This window comes from Bos javanicus, chromosome 15 (assembly GCF_032452875.1).
Source record: "Bos javanicus breed banteng chromosome 15, ARS-OSU_banteng_1.0, whole genome shotgun sequence".
NCBI lineage: Eukaryota > Metazoa > Chordata > Mammalia > Artiodactyla > Bovidae > Bos > Bos javanicus.
This window is the reverse complement of record NC_083882.1, coordinates 61,121,071-61,132,296: the sequence shown is the minus strand read 5'-3', so window position 1 is coordinate 61,132,296 and position 11,226 is coordinate 61,121,071. Positions and strand designations below refer to the sequence as shown.

The 11,226-nt window shown below is 38.8% G+C and overlaps 1 pseudogene; it reads right to left on the bottom strand.

Annotated features, from left to right (window-relative positions):
- Nucleotides 1–4,483: 4,483 nt before the first annotated feature.
- Nucleotides 4,484–10,902, bottom strand: LOC133261395 (follitropin subunit beta-like; annotated as a pseudogene).
- Nucleotides 10,903–11,226: the final 324 nt, after the last annotated feature.

Genomic DNA, 11,226 nt, shown 5'->3' with positions numbered 1-11,226 from the left:
AGAGTCTTTTCCTATAAGTCAACTCTTCTCATGAGTGGCCAAAGTACTGGAGTTTCCAAAGAAATCCTTCCAGAGAAATCCCAGGGCTGATCTCCTTCAGAATGGACTGGTTGGATCTCCTTGCAGTCCAAGGGACTCTCAAGAGTCTTCTCCAACACCACAGTTCAAAAGCATCAATTCTTCGGTGCTCAGCCTTCTTCACAGTCCAACTCTCACATCCATACATGACCACAGGAAAATCCATAGCCTTGACTAGACGGATCTTTGGTGGCAAAGTAATGTCTCTGCTTTTGAATATGCTATCTAGGTTGGACATAACTTTCCTTCCAAGGAGTAAGCGTCTTTCAATTTCATGGCTGCAGTCACCATCTGATGCACATTAGATCCCCAGAATTTATTCATCTTGTAACTGGAACTTTGTGTCCTTTTACCATCTTTACCCATATTCTGCCATTTGACCACCCACCCCTGGCAACCACCAATATGTTCTGTTTCTATGAGTTTGGTTTATTTTAGATTCCATACATCAGTGAGATCAAACAATATTTGCCTTCCTCTGACTTATTTCAGTTAGTGTAATGCCCTCAAGCTCCATCTATGTTGTTACAGAGAGATTTCCTTCTTCTTTATAGCTGAATAATATTCAGTTGTGTATACATACCACACTTTCTTTATTCATCCATCACTTAAGTTGTCATCAACTCTGAAGTTATTTCAAAATCCTGGCTATTTTAAATAATTTCACAATGAACATGGGTGTATAGGTATCTCTTTGAGACAGTGACTTTACTTTACAGAAGTGGAATTGCTGGATAATATGGTAGTTCAGTTCTGAGGAGCTTCTATACCGGTTTTAATAGGGGCTACACCAACTTACATGGGTTCTCTTTTCTCCACATACCTGTCAATACTTGTTATTTCTTATCTTTTTGATAAAAGTCCTTTCACAACTGTTAGAAGATTTTCTTATAGTGGTTTTGATTTGCGTTTCTCTGTTGATCAGAACTTTTCATGTACCTGTTGGCCATCTATATGTCTGGTTTGGGAAAATGTCTGTTTAGGTCATTTTCCCATTTTAAAAATAAGGTTATGTTTTTTGCTATTAAGTTATATTTTGAATATTAACCCCTTATTAGACATATGGTTTGTAAATATTTTCTCCCATTCCCTGGGTTGCCTCTTCAACAGGTGATTAATTCTTTTGCTGTGCATAACAGTTTTAGTTTAATGTAGGCCCACTTATTTATTTTTGCTTTTGTTGCTTGCATTATAGATGTCATATCCAAAAAATCACTGTCAAGATCAATGTCAAGCAGCTTACCCCCAAATTTTCTTCTAGGAGTTTAATGGTTCCATGTTTTACTTCAGATTTTTAATTCACTTTGTGTTAATATTTGTAAGTGGTGTAAAGTAGGGGTCCAGTTTCACTATTTTTGTATGTGGATATCCAGTTTTTCCAATACCATTTAATGAAGAGACTATCTTTACCCTATTGAGTATTCTTGGCTCCTTCATCAAATACTAATTTAGTATATATGCATAGGTTTATTTATTTCTAGGCTCTTGATTCTGTTCTATTGGTTTATGTGTCTTTTTAATGCCAGTGTCATACTGTTTTAATTACTATAGCTTTGCAGTATAGTTTGAAATCAGGGACTCTGATGCCTCTAGTTTTGTTCTCCCTCAAGATTGCTTTGGCTGTTCAGGGTCTTTTGTGGCTCCATACAAATCTTAGAATTGTTTTTCCTATTTCTATAAAAATGAATTTTGATATTGAATCTATAGATGACTTTGAGTAGTCTGGACATTTTAACAATATTGATTCTTCTGACCCTGAAACATGGGATACTTTTCCATTTATTTGTGTCTTCTTCAGTTTCTTTCATCATGGTCTTATTTTTTAGTGTACAGATTTTTCACTTCCCGGTTAACTTTATTCACAGGTATTTTATTGTTTTTGATACTATTGTGAAGAAGATTATTTTTATTATATTGTTTTCATTGCTATTGTGAATGAGATTATTTTTTTTATTTCTTTTTCAGATGGTTTTGTTGTTAGTATATAGAAATACAACCAACTTTATACATTGATTTGGTATCCTGAAACTTTACTGAATTTATTTATTAGTTCTAACGGTTTTTGAATGGAGTCTTTAGGACTACATCAGAGATTATGTCATCAGCAGACAGAGACAGTTTTACTTCTTCCTTTCTGATTTGGAAGACTTTTAGTTCTTTTTCTTGCCTGATTGCTATGTCTGAGACTTCTAGTAATATTTGAATATTCTCTGGTGAGAACAGTCATCCTTCTCTTGTTTCTGCTCTTAGAGGAAGAACTTTAAATCTTTCACTGTTGACTAGGAAGTTAACTGGGCTTGTCAAATACAGCCTTTAGTATGTTGAGTTACCTTCCTTCTACATCCAATTTTTTGAGAGTTTGTATCATGAAAGGATGTTGAATTTTGTCAAATACTTTTTCTGTATCTCCTGAGGAGACTAATCCTTGATATCCATGTGCTGGACAGTATATTAATTCTAGTATTAACTATATTTCAAAGATTATGAGGAAAACTCTCCATTAGGTCTGAGTTTCAAATAAGACATGCTAAGAGCTTTCTGAGAACAAATCAATTTTAGTGTAGACTGGGGGCTAAGGAGCAGTAGGGATAAATTAAGAAAATGATGATGTAAGAAATAACAGAAAGTCTGTTTTAGATAAAAAATAACACCTAAATTCAGCAACATTCTTATTGATATTTCCAAGTGAACAGTGACTACAGGTGATATTTATGCTGCTGCTAAGTCACTTCAGTCGTGGCCGACTCTGTGCGACCCCATAGACGGCAGCTCAAGTGGCTCCCCAGTCCCTGGGATTCTCCAGGCAAGAACACTGGAGTGGGTTGCCATTTCCTTCTCCAATGTATGAAAGTGAAAAGTGAAAGTGAAGTTGCTCAGTCGTGTCTGACTCTTAGCGACCCCATGGATTGCAGCCTACCAGGCTCCTCCATCCATGGGATTTGCCAGGCAAGAATATTGGAGTGGGGTGCCATTGCCTTCTCCTGGTGATATTTATAGAAGGGTTTAAAAAAGATTTCTAGTAATGTTACCACTAAAATTATGAAAATACACATGTATGTGTCATGAACAAATAGTTCAAGAACATGGAAAAATCCAAAGTTGTGTCTTTGGTAGGTAACATTTTTTATTTTTAAGTATGTTTAAATATTCAGGTTAAAAAAGGAGTTAATATCTTTAAAAGAAATTTAAGTCATAAAGCATTTTTAGCGTACACCATTTTGAAAGAAATCATAGATTTGGGAGAACATGTAGTCAAGTGACGGAGAAGGCAATGGCACCCCACTCTGGTACTCTTGCCTGGAAAATCCCATGGATGGAGGGGCCTGGTAGGCTGCAGTCCATGGGGTCACTAAGAGTCAGATACGACTGAGCGACTTCACTTTCACTTTTCACTTTCATGCATTGGAGAAGAAAATGGCAACCCACTCCAGTATTCTTGCCTGGGGAATCCCAGGGACGGGGGAGCCTGGTGGGCTGCTGTTTATGGGGTTGCACAGAGTCGGACACGACTGAAGCAACTTAGCAGCAGCAGTAGCAGTAGTCAAGTGATAAAGCAAATATAGAGAGAGTCCAGAAAATACAGCTTTTCTCTCTAGACTGACAACTCTTTTTAAGGGAGGTATTTCTCTGAAAGGTCTTCCAGGTGGTCCAGTGGTAAAAAGCCAATGCAGGAGACATAGGAGATGTGGGTTTGATACCTGGATTGGGAAGGTCCCCTGGAGGAGGAAATGGCAACCCACTCCAGTATTCTTGCCTGGAAAATCCCATGGACAGAGGAGCCTGGCAGGCTGCAGCCATGGGGTTGCAAAGAGTCAGTCATGACTGAGGGACTTAGCAGGCATGCATTTCTCTGAAAAGTTAAGTGGAAAACAAATTAAATATAGCCTATTAAGTTGCCCTAAGTCCCATCATGTGAAATTCAGGGTTCTTATCCCAGCAGTGGAGGAGAATTCTGGTACAAGTGGCATAGCAACAACAACAGGTGATATGTCTTATTGCTGAGGGATAGCTCTACAGAAGGCTGGATGTTCTTGATCAAATTTATTTTAGTGACAAAGTATGTAAGAGTAGCAACTTAGGAAAAGACATTCATTGGTCTTGCAATTGAATTTACACAGACCCAAATTCATTGTTCTTGTCTGGAGCTAAATTCAAATTTGAAATAAAAATTAAGATGTTGTATTTAAAGCTGCAGATTGTAAATGGATACACTATTTCCCAGCTTACCACCCTCCTGCACCTACTCCCACACTCTTAGGTCAACAACTTCTCTGCCTGGAGAACATAGGTGATGTGGAACTGATGACAGTACTTCCATGGATGAGGAATTAAGTGGACAGTCTTAGCTTAGTAACCTTCCTGACTCTCCCCTTAATAATGAAGCAATTAGAAAGAATTAGGTACCTGCACCATGACACTAAAGCAGTACTGGCTCTCTTCTTGCTGGCCGTGTATCTTAAAGGAGATTATGTTCCATTTAGTTCTCCTACTCCATCATCTTTATACCTCCTTCTCCAAAATCTAGATTTTCTTATATGCAAAATGACAAGGTTGATCTTGAAGACCTCTAAGTCTATTAAAAATGGAAAAAGCTTATAGATCCTGAATTCAAGTTAAATGAAACCAACAGAGTCTGGACCTAGGTTGAGTGGTGACAGGCCCCAGTCCTCTCCATTCCTGGAGCTCCTCCTCTTAGGTGAGCAGAGATCATAGGGTCTACCATGGTGGTTTGGAGCCTAGGCACATATACATCTTGGATGTTTTGGTCCTTTAGGATAAGGGTAGGCAGCTCAAAGCATCCGCTGCTCTTTATTCTTTGATTTCCCTGAAGGAGCAGTAGCTGGGCCCCAGGCCTTGCACAGTGCAGTCAGTGCTGTCGCTGTCACACTTGCCTCAGTGACATTCAGTGGCTACTGGGTACGTGTTCAGGGAGTCTGCATGGTGAGCACAGCCAGGCACTTTCACCGTCTCGTAGACCAGCTCCTTGAAGGTACATGTTTTCTGGATATTGGGCCTTGCTGGGTCCCTGTACACCAAGTCCCATGTAGTTTAGGAATTAGGTTACATTATTCTGCAAGTTTCTGTTTGGCTTAGTAAATAAGGGATAGGGATTTAATACTGCTTGCTCTAATATTTCCTTTCAGAAGACCAGTTTCTAGGATCCTTAAGCACAGAAAACTTGACCTCATAAAGGAACTCATGTTGTTTTTGTTTAGTCACTAAGTCACGTCACACTTTGCGACCCCATGGACTGCAGCACGTCAGGCTTCCCTGTCCTTCACTGTATCCCGGAGTTTGCCCAAACCCATGACCATCGAGTCAGTGATGCCCTCTAACCATCTCATCCTCTGTCGTCCCCTTTTCCTCCTGCCTTCAATCTTTCCCATGATCAGGGTCTCTTCTATTGAGTTGACTCTTCACATCAGATAGCCAAAGTGTTGGAGCTTCAGTTTTAGCATTAGTCCTTCCAGTGAATATTCAGAGTTGGTTTCCTTTAGGATGTACTGGTTGGATCTCCTTGCAGTCCAAGGGACTCTCAAGAATCTTCTCCAACACCACAGTTCAAAAGCATCAATTCTTCAGCGCTCAGCTTCCTTTATGGTCCAATTCTCACATCCATACATGTTTACTGGAAAAACCATAGCTTTGACTGTACAGACCTTTGTCAGCAAAGTGATGTCTTTGCTTTTTAATACGCTGTCTAGCATTGTCATGGCTTTTCTTCCAAGGATCAAGCATCTTTTAATTTCATGGCTGCAGTTACCATCTGCAGTGATTTTGGAGCCCAAGAAAATAAAATCTGCCACTGTTTCTACTTTTTCCCCATCTATTTACCATGAAATGATAGAAGTGGATGCCTTGATCTTAGTTTTTTGAATGTTGAGTTTTAAGCCAGGTTGTCAGTCTCCTCTTTCACCTTCATCAAGAGGCTCTTTAGTTCTTCACTTTCTGCCATAAGGGTGGTGTCATCTGCATATCTGAGGTTGCTTATATTTTTCCTGGAAATCTTGATTCCAGCTTGTGAATCATTGGCATTTCACATGATGTACTTTGAATACATCATGTGAAATGAATTTGTAATGAATACATTACAAATTACTTTGTAATTTGAAGGTAAATAAGCAGGGTGACAATATACAATCTTGACATATTCCTTTCCCAACTTTGAACTAGTTTGTTGTTCCATGTCTTGTTTTAACTGTTACTTCTTGACCTGCATACAGGTTTCTCAGGAATGAGGTAAGGTGGTCTGGTATTCCCATATCTTAAGAATTTTCCACAGTTTGTTGTGATCCACACAGTCAAAGGCTTTAGCGTAGTCAATGAAGCAGAAATAGATATTTTCCTGGAGTTCCCTTGCTTTTTCTGTGATCCAACGGATGTTGGCAATTTGATCTCTGGTTCCTCTCCATCTCTAAATCCAGCTTGTATATCTGGAAGCTCAGTCTCATGTGGGGTCATCGCTCCTTTCCCTTGGGTTCTGGAAATCAAGATGGTGGTGTAGAAGGACATGGACTCATCTTCTCATAATTGAAGTCTCTGGGATGAGCAGAGCAGTTAAAAACATGCAAGACAACAGCTTGAGGGAGCAAGAAAGGAACTCATATTATACTGCTGTTCTGAAGTCTTGTGGGAATGTTACAGAAAGTGTAATTATCTCTTTTCTGTCTACCATGAGAGTACCCATGTATTTAATATTTCTAAAATTCTATAAAAACTTTGAATTTGTATAGCATAGAAACATACAAAGATAAAGTAATACAGAAGATATGACCTTTGCAATTTATTTTTAATTAATTATTTTTAAAAAAATATTTATTTTAATTGGAGGCTAATTACTTTACAATATTATATTGGTTTTGCCATACATCAACATGAATCTGCCATGGGTGTACATGTGTTCCCAATCCTGAACCCCCCTCCCACCTCCCTCCTCGTACCATCCCTCTGCATCATCCCAGTGCACCAGCCCCTGGCATCCTGTATCCTGAATCAAACCTGGACTGGTGATTCGTTTCACATATGATATTATACACGTTTGAATGCCATTCTCCCAAATCATCCCACCCTCTCCCTCTCCCACAGAGTCTAAAAGACTGTTCTATACATCTGTGTCTCTTTTGCTGTCTTGGATTCAGGGTTATTGTTACCATCTTTCTAAATTCCATATATATGTGTTAGTATACTGTATTGGTGTTTTTCTTTCTGGCTTACTTCACTCTGTATAATAGGCTCCAGTTTCATCCACCTCATTAGAACTGATTCAAATGTATTATTTTTAATGGCTGAGTAATACTCCATTGTGTATATGTACCACAGCTTTCTTATCCATTCATCTGCTGATGGACATCTAGGTTGCTTCCATAAATAGCCAGGTCCTGGCTATTATAAACAGTGCTGTGATGAACATTGGGGTACACGTGTCTCTTTCAATTCTGGTTTCCTCAGTGTGTATGCCCAGTAGTGGGATTGCTGGGTCATAAGGCAGTTCTATTTCCAGTTTTTTTAAGGCATCTCCACACTGTTCTCCATAGTGGCTGTACTAGTTTGCATTCCCACCAATAGTGTAAGAGGGTTCCCTTTTCTTCACACCCTCTCCAGCATTTATAGCTTGTAGTTTTTTGGATAGCAGCCATTCTGACTGGTGTGAAATGGTACCTCATTGTGGTTTTGATTTGCATTTCTCTGATAATGAGTGATGTTGAGCATCGTTTCATGTGTTTGTTAGCCATCTGTATGTCTTCTTTGGAGAAATGTCTGTTTAGTTCTTTGGGCCATTTTGTGATTGGGTAGGTTATTTTTCTGGAATTGGGCTGCAGGTGTTGCTTGTATATTTTTGAGATTAATTCTTTGTCAGTTGCTTCATTTGCTATTATTTTTTCCCATCTGAAGGCTGTCTTTTCACCTTGCTTATAGTTTCCTTTGTTGTGCAGAAACTTTTAATTTTAATTAGGTCCAATTTGTTTATTTTTGCTTTTATTTCCAATATTCTGGGAGGTGGGTCATAGAGGATCCTGCTCTGATTTATGTTGGAGGGTGTTTTGTCTATGTTCTCCTCTAGGAGTTTTATAGTTTCTGGTCTTACATTTAGATCTTTAATCCATTTTGAGTTTATTTTTGTGTATGGTGTTAGAAAGGGTTCTAGTTTCATTCTTTTACAAGTGGTTGACCAGTTTTCCCAGCACCACTTGTTAAAGAGATTGTCTTTTCTCATTGTATATTCTTGGCTCCTTTGTCAAAGAAAGGGTGTCTATAGGTGGGTGGGTTTATCTCTGGGCTTTCTATTTTGTTCCATTGATCTATATTTCTGTTTTGTGCCAGTACCATACTGTCTTGATGACTGTGGCTTTGTAGTAGAGCCTGAAGTCAGGCAGGTTGATTCCTCCAGTTCCATTCTTCTTTCTCAAGATTGCTTTGGCTATTTGAGGTTTTTTGTATTTTCATACACATTAATAGATGGTGAAATATACCATGTTCATGGACCAGAAGAATCAATATAGTGAAAATGAGTATACTACTCAAAGCAATCTATAGATTCAGTGCAATCCCTATCAAGCTACCAACGGTATTTTTCACAGAGCTAGAACAAATAATTTCACAATTTGTATGGAAATACAAAATGACCTTTGCAATTTAAAGATGGGTGTTTTATTATTATTTTTTGTACTTAATAATCTTAAGCTATATTAATGACAGGTAAAAACGTAGCATTTGGGTTTAATGGCTTAGAAAAATATTTCCAACTTTTTTCTGTGTATATTTAATCTTTTCTATGTATATTTAAAAGAGGAATAGGAACCATCCGTTCAGTTCAGTTCAGTTCAGTCGCTCAGTCGTGGCCGACTCTTTGCAACCCCATGAATCGCAGCACACCAGGCCTCCCTGTCCATCACCAACTCCTGGAGATCACCCAAACTCATGTCCATCGAGTCGGTGATGCCATCCAGGCATCTCATCCTCTGTCATCCCCTTCTCCTCCTGCCCGCAATTCCTCCCAGCATCAGAGTCTTTTCCAATGAGTCAACTCTTTGCATCAGGTGGCCAAAGTATTGGAGTTTCAGCTTTAGCATCAGTCCTTCCAAAGAACATCCAGGACTGATATCCTTTAGGATGGACTGGTTGAATCTCCTTGCAGTCCAAGGGACTCCCAAGAGTCTCCTCCAACCCCACATTTCAAAAGCATCAATTCTTCGGCACTCAGCTTTCTTCACAGTCTGACTCTCACATCCATACATGACCACTAGAAAAACCATAGCCTTGACTAGACAGACCTTTGTTGGCAAAGTAATGTCTCTGCTTTTGAATATGCTATCTAGGTTGGTCATAACTTTCCTTCCAAGGAGTAAGCGTCTTTTAATTTCATGGCTGCAATCACCATTTGCAGTGATTTTGGAGCCCCCCCAAAATAAAATCTGACACTGTTTCCCCATCTATTTCCCATGAAGTGATGGGACCAGATGCTATGATCTTCGTTTTCTGAATATTGAGCTTTAAGCCAACTTTTTCACTCTCCACTTTCACTTTCATCAGGAGGCTTTTAAGTTCCTCTTCACTTTTTGCCATAAGGGTGGTGTAATAAGCTCAATTATTTTTATTTTGTCTAAAATGTTTGGGAAATCACATATTGGATTCTGATATTCTGTTGCCTTTTAGGTTCTTCCTTGCCATTGCCTTAAATTCTGTACCTGTGTAGGAGTCTTAATCCAAAAGGTATATGATACAGTTTCAGTATCAGAACATTGAAATTAGGTCAAACATATTTCACTCCTCTACATGCCCACTAAGAAAATAATTGGCTTTGAGGGAGAAGCGGGGCTGCTGGATAGTTCATTTCTGCAGCTGGCCATCAGGCCTACATCTCACCCAAAGTGTGGTAAAGTTGAGTTTTATTGATCAGTTCATTTAATATTAAATAAATAAAGTATTTTTATTAAGATGCAGCACTTTCAATTTCAGCTTATCAAACTTCTAAATAGCCAGATGTGTAGAAAAGCAGCACAGAAACGTTGTCCCCTTTAGCTGGTTTATTTTGAAGAAGCTCTGAGAATGTAGACAAATGGCGTAATACCTTTATTCTTTGATTTTCTTAACAGCATAAAGAAGGGTGTAGGTTTGCTGACTCATTTTGGCTTGTCTCCAGGGATTGAGTGCTCTCAGGCTGCTTGTTGGTATTGTATTAAAAATGGGCCAATAAAATGAATTTTATAATAGGCTGCTTGCATTTTTTATTTGGCTGTAAAATGAATGTTATTACTATCCCTGTTGCAGAGGTATGCCTTTTATTATTGCAATTGTTATTTTAAAGACTATTGACAATATTCCATGTTTAATTATAGATACGTACTCATGTCCATGTTTATCCCTCAATAGGTAAAGCTAGCAGAAAAATGCTCTTTTAAAATGCAGAGTTTGCACATTACTGAAGCAGTCATTTACATCAATCTGAGCTGTTCTGAATCTGTTTTATCCAAATTAAATCCAAACCCAAACATCTAAATGATATCATGGTAATTTACCTCAATTACAACACAGACAGTGTTGGCTAAGGGACTCATGGCTCTAATTTAGAAGAGACAAAATATTGACAGAGTGGGAATCAATGAAACCGGCCTTATCCAGACCCTCAGCACCTCACTTCCAGCAAAGCAAAGTGCCTACTCAGGTGTAGCCCACACACCACGTGGTGTTGACGCTTATGCAGCTACATTCCTCTTTCTCCACCGTGATGTTAATGTTGTTCAGCTCGCAGCTGCTACAGCAGATTGCTCTCCAGCAACAGAAAAGGAAGGAGAACTGGACAGACTTCATCCTGGACTGGGAAGCAAGCAATTAGAAATCCCAAAGTATTTTCACATTCATGGACTTTGACCCATTCCAATTGAACTGAAATCAACCTGCTTCCCAAACTCTACCATCTCATTCAAATTCAACAGGCACTCTTTGGCAAAAGAGAGACACAGTAACATGTCAGAAATTCTCGTATAGTTCTAGTTTTTTTAAGGATTAAAATGTCACAGGTTATGTATCTGAAAAAAAACAAACCCAGAAAAACACTAATTTGAAAATATATATGCACCCATATGTTGTTGCTGCTGCTGCTAAGTCGCTTCAGTCGTGTCCGACTCTGTGCGACCCCATAGATGGCAG